General features: G+C 40.6%; 1 long non-coding RNA gene across 1 annotated transcript; it reads right to left on the reverse strand.

Moving 5' to 3' along the window:
• Positions 1–817: 817 nt before the first annotated feature.
• Positions 818–5,312, reverse strand: LOC133551549 (uncharacterized). Its single transcript, XR_009806523.1, has 4 exons — positions 4,411–5,312; positions 4,238–4,307; positions 2,827–3,001; positions 818–1,534 (listed from the first exon to the last, which is right to left on the reverse strand). It is a non-coding gene; the product is annotated as an uncharacterized LOC133551549 (long non-coding RNA).
• Positions 5,313–5,813: the final 501 nt, after the last annotated feature.

Here is a 5,813-nt window from a genome sequence, read left to right on the forward strand (position 1 = left end):
CCCGGGGGATCCCGAGGCGTTCCCAGGCCAGCCGGGAGACATAGTCTTCCCAACGTGTCCTGGGTCTTCCCCGTGGCCTCCTACCGGTTGGACGTGCCCTAAACACCTCCCTAGGGAGGCGTTCGGGTGGCATCCTGACCAGATGCCCGAACCACCTCATCTGGCTCCTCTCGATGTGAAGGAGCAGCGGCTTTACTTTGAGTTCCTCCACTCGCAACCTTGGTATCAATAGTTGGATCTATCTATCAACCTTACGTCCTACAACAGGGGTAGGGAACCTATGGCTCTAGAGCCAGATGTGGCTCTTTTGATGACTACATATGGGTCTCAGATAATTATATTTATATAGCGCTTTTCTCTAGTGACTCAAAGTGCTTTACAAAGTGACAACCAATATCTACACTGTAAGAAATTTCACCTTTTAATTACAGTAACCTACTGGCAGCTATTGGTTCCAGTATAAAACTGTTTTTCTACAGCACACATACTGTGATTTATCACTACAGTATATTACTGTAAAAGGTATCACAGTACTGTGCTGTATCAAATATACGCTTCACAGCATAATACTGTCATCTGTTTAGCGGCATTACACTGTTATTTTTGTGTATCTACTGTAATATGCATGACAGTTAATTACAGTAAAATAATTGTAAGCACTATAGACTGAGCTTTACAGTATAATGGCACAAGAAGTTAATGAGTTGAACTTTTAATTTTTCAAAATCAAAACCCCTGCAATCTGCTGGCATAAAAATGACTGGAGAAATGGCCTTGCAAGTTTATGCTTTTATTAACCAAATTATTTTTAAGCGCATCAAACACATTCAATGTACATTTAGTGCATTCTTCTTTTTTTCTGTGAAGCATTTTAACATTTAGAACAATGTTAAGCAACTTTAGCATCAGAACAGTCCATAGAACTAGATAATCAAAATGAAAACGTCCAGTTAGATATCCTCCCACCAGGACACACCCACACCCCCAAACATAGTGCCTCTGTTGCACCATCCGAGAGACCACACACATTTTGAATTAACATTTTAACATTTAAAACAATGTTAAGCAACTCCTGCAATTGGAACAAACGATGGCATCAGAGAACGTGGTTCCTACATCCAGATAACAATCAAAACGATCAAAATGAAAATGTCCATTTGGATATGATGTAAACATCCCCCCCACACACACCTCCATACATAGTACTTCTGCTTCACCGTCAGAGAGGGCACACACATTTTCAAAGAACATTTTAACATTTAGAACAAAACAAGTTGGGATCATGTGCAATAGAAAAAATTGTAAAACAAAACTGAACTGCACAATTGACTAAACTAACTGAACATGACATACCCAGTGTTCAGTGGTCGGGCAACATAAAGCCCCACCAAAGTCTGTGAGAATTTTTATAAGGGTGGCTACGTGAGGATTTACAGTTGCTGCCTTTTTCTGGACCAGCTTCCCGGTCTTCTTGGACACCACCTTTCCCTGGCTAGCCTTTGTTCCCCTCTCAGGGTTAATGCCAATGAATCGCCTAAAAAACAGAGAAAGGATATAAGATATTCTGTCGTGATTGAAGATTACTTGCAGTCGATACAAAACTCCCCTCACATTGTTAATTTATGAATATGCACTGCACAAATATTCACATCAATTTTAGGATATATGTGAGCCTATACCATAACCACAGCTATAGATTAGTGAATGCTCTAAAACCCATTAAGACAAATTCAGAGAGGAAGGCAATGCTAAAACCTCCCAAATCCCACTCTCTATTTATGTATTTCTCTCCGTCTATCTTTTGCCATCTTTTGATAGCACATTTATAATTCCTTCATTGGCAGACAAAACAACCATGTAATGACATTGTGTATCTGGCATATTACTGCACAAGAGCATGCAACATGGATACTTCTTTGACACGTTTACATATTTACCTCTGCCTAGGAGGTTATGTTTTTGTTGATGTTAGTGGATTTGCAAAATTTGGAAACAGCTCAAACGGATTTTGATCATATATTCGCACAAGGTGGGTATCCAGATAAAGAACAGATTGTTAGATTTTGGTGGAGACCCGGATCACTGTCTAGATCCAGTATTTTCTTTTTAAGGATTCTGTCAGAGACCCCACTATTATAAGCTGTGATAGAGGCTAAGAGCCAGGAGTAGTCCCCAGCGCACTAGAAAATAATTTCCTACCTAAGGTCATATCTGGACACACCAAAATATCGCTGCCAGTGACCCTGTTGTGGTGGTCTGCACTCTTCACATGCTTTTCTAGTTTGTTATGTAGTGTTTTGGAAACTTACCTACTGTAATACAACTTAATCTGTTGTAATGCATGCCAAAAAAACAACAACAAAAGGCACGGTATCAAAAGAGGGAGGGCTGAGACAGATTAATTCTCTTCATCTGGTTTTATGTCCATTTCAAAGCACAACCCGCCTCATTTTGGTAACCATGTTGGTCGACTGGATTGTTCAGACCGGTTGGAACAGGTTGCACAAAGATGAGGTAGCTGTGGTTTGAGATGCTGATATGTTTGACAGACTTAGGTCTGGTGGCCAAAAAGAATTACTCTAGATCAAAAAACATTTAATGTGGTAATAATTCATTCACTCTGAATCCAGCATCACACTTTGGATGAACATGCCATCTTCAACTTGCTATCAAAAGAAACATTTGTAATAAGAAGGTCCACAAAGGAACAGAAGAGTCATTGATTTAAGGCACAAAATTGGGGAAATGACAAGTGAAATTCCTGAACAGAGGTGAGAAAAGGGGCAAAATATCCTAACAGTATTTAACAGTATCAAGAGGATTTACCTTTGAACAAATTCCAATGTCCGAGCACCTTCCTCTTGGTATTCCAAATTGAACACATAGTAGGTGGCAAGAAGGGCAGCAAGCCCTTAGTTGAAGCTAGGTTGGACGCCTTCGCAGATGACATCACCTTCCATGCTGATCATCCAACGTTTTACTGTGAATTTGTCACCAGCAACTGGAACAGTCAAGAAATGCAGTTTATGTTCCTAAACAGTATCCAATATGGGTAGCATTTTAAAGGTATTTTGAATGGCCACCTTACACCCAAAAATATATCGCTTTCTCTTTACTCTGTTTACATCTAGTCTCCCAAGGCAGTGTTTCTCAACCTTTTTTCAGTGATGTACCCCCTGTGGACATTTTTTTAATTCAAGTACCCCCTAATCAGAGCAAAGCATTTTTGGTTGAAAAACAGGGATAAAGAAGTAAAATATAGCACTTTGTCATCAGTTTCTGATTTATTAAATACATTGTATAACAGTGCAAAATATTGCTAATTTGTAGTGGTCTTTCTTGAACTGTTTGGAAAACAAAGATACAAAAAAAACAAAAAAATTGTTGAAAAATAAACAAGTGATTCAAGTATAAATAAAAATTTCTACACATAGAAGTAATCATCAATCAGAACCACTGCCTTAGGACAGTGGTTCTCAAATGGGGGTGCTCTTACCCCTGGGTATGTGAGGTTTTTCTTTAAATATTTTAAAAATAGCAACAATTCAAAAATCCTTTATTAATATATTTATTGAATAATAATTCAACAAAATATGAATGCAAGTTCATAAACTGTGAAAATAAATGCAACAATGCAATATTCAGTGTTGACAGCTAGATTTTTTTTGTGGACATGTTCCATAAATATTGTTTATGTTTAAAATATTATTTTTTTGTGAAGAAATGTTTAGAATGAAGTTGATGAATCCAGATGGATCTCTATTACAATCCCCAAAGAGGGCACTTTACGTTTATGATTACTTCTATGTGTAGAAATCTTTATTCGTAATTGAATCACTTGTTTATTTTTCATCAAGTTTTTAGTTTTTTCTATATCTTTTTTTTCCAAATAGTTCAAGAAAGACCACTACAAATGAGCAATATTTTGCACTGTTATACAATTTAATGAATTGGAAACTGATGACATAGTGCTGTATTTTACTTCTTTATCTCTTTTTTTCAACCAAAAATGCTTTGCTCTGATTAGGGGGTACTTGAATTTAAAAAAATTTCACAGGGGGTACATCACTGAAAAAAGGTTAAGAACCACTGTCCTCAGGTGTACTGCTGCAAATCATTACGTTCCAATGTCTGAAATGACAAAAACAACAATGATACAAATACATCTGCAGGAGAGCATAGTATACATATATTTAGGACAAACAGACTTATGTTCTGCGCTCCATGAGACACTTACCTAGCAGTATCAGTCGTGGACTGGTCGGGAGGGTCAGTGTCCGCTCCACATCGCCTGCAGTGGCAGACATCTGTAGAAAAAATAGGTCACCGTGATGACTTGTGACAAAATATAACATGGCAGTTTGGAGCATCATTTAATTAAAATTCAAGAATGCATAGTGCTAAACTTACATCTGCAAGGAGTATCAGTGCACCTCTTCTTTCATCAAAATAGGCCATCAACAGCTGGATGATATGAAGAGTCAACTCCCCATCTTCATACACAGGAAGGGTGGACTGAACATTATGGTTCATAGCTTTTTTTCTCAAATACAGCTATACTCATTCAGGGAAAGCACACTTAAACGATGCATTGGGCATAAAACTATGACTCTGCATGTGTCTAACATACGCAAACACATTGCTTCAAGTCGTAGCACATATGTTGCAAGTTAATATCTTTTTTTTTATTATCACTCTGACAAAAATGACGAAAACTTAGCTAGGTAGCATGCGGCGGTACATGTGATGCTGACTGTGACGCTATGTAATTTCGTACTTTATAAATATATGTATATAAAGCAATTCTAACAGAAAATGAAACATCAAGGTACTAATGACTTTGATTGCACGGGAATTACCTTGTTATCAAAAAGAGACCAGTAGGACGGATGTAGCTCCGGCGGCCAGGTGACCGTGTAGCTGGAGGTGGATCGTCCACCCATGAATACTTGGCAACTTCAGAGTAGTTAATATGTGCGGAATGATACTTGAATGTCAATAAAAGGAGTGCCAGATCTTAATGCTCTAAAATTGATTTTCAAATCAAAATGTTGATACTTTGATAGTACTCCTCTCTGAGCTGCAACCTTATCGTGGTAGAGGAGTTTGCGTGTCCCAATGATCCTAGGAGCTATGTTGTCCGGGGGCATAAAGCCCCCTGGTAGGGTCTCCCAAGGCAAACAGGTTCTAGGTGAGGGATCAGACAAAGAGCAGCTCGAAGACCTTTATGAAGATGAAAAACCATGGACCCAGATTTCCCTCGCCCGGACGCGGGTCACCGGGGCCCCCCTCTGGAGCCAGGCCCGGAGGTGGGGCACGATGGCAACGTGGGTCACCCCTCCAATGGGCTCACCACCCATAGCAGGGGCCATAGAGGTCGGGTGCATTGTGAGCTGGGCGACAGCCGAAGGCAGGGCAATTGGCGGTCCGATCCTCGGCTACAGAAGCTAGCTCTTGGGACGTGGAACGTCACGTCACTGGGGGGGGAAAGAGCCTGAGCTAGTGCGCGAAGTCGAGAAATTCCGGCTGGATATAGTCAGACTCACTTCGACGGACAGCAAGGGCTCTGGAACCACTTCTCTCGAGAGGGATTGGACCCTCTTCCACTCTGGCGTTGCCGGCAGTGAGAGGCGACGGGCTGGGGTGGCAATTCTTGTTTCTCCCCGGCTCAAAGCCTGTACGTTGGAGTTCAACCCGGTGGACGAAAGGGTAGCCTCCCTCCGCCTTCGGGTGGGGGGACGGGTCCTGACTGTTGTTTGTGCTTATGCACCAAACAGCAGTTCAGAGTACCCACCCTTTTGGGAACACTCGAG

This window comes from Nerophis ophidion, linkage group LG04 (genome assembly GCF_033978795.1).
Source record: "Nerophis ophidion isolate RoL-2023_Sa linkage group LG04, RoL_Noph_v1.0, whole genome shotgun sequence".
Taxonomy (NCBI): domain Eukaryota; kingdom Metazoa; phylum Chordata; class Actinopteri; order Syngnathiformes; family Syngnathidae; genus Nerophis; species Nerophis ophidion.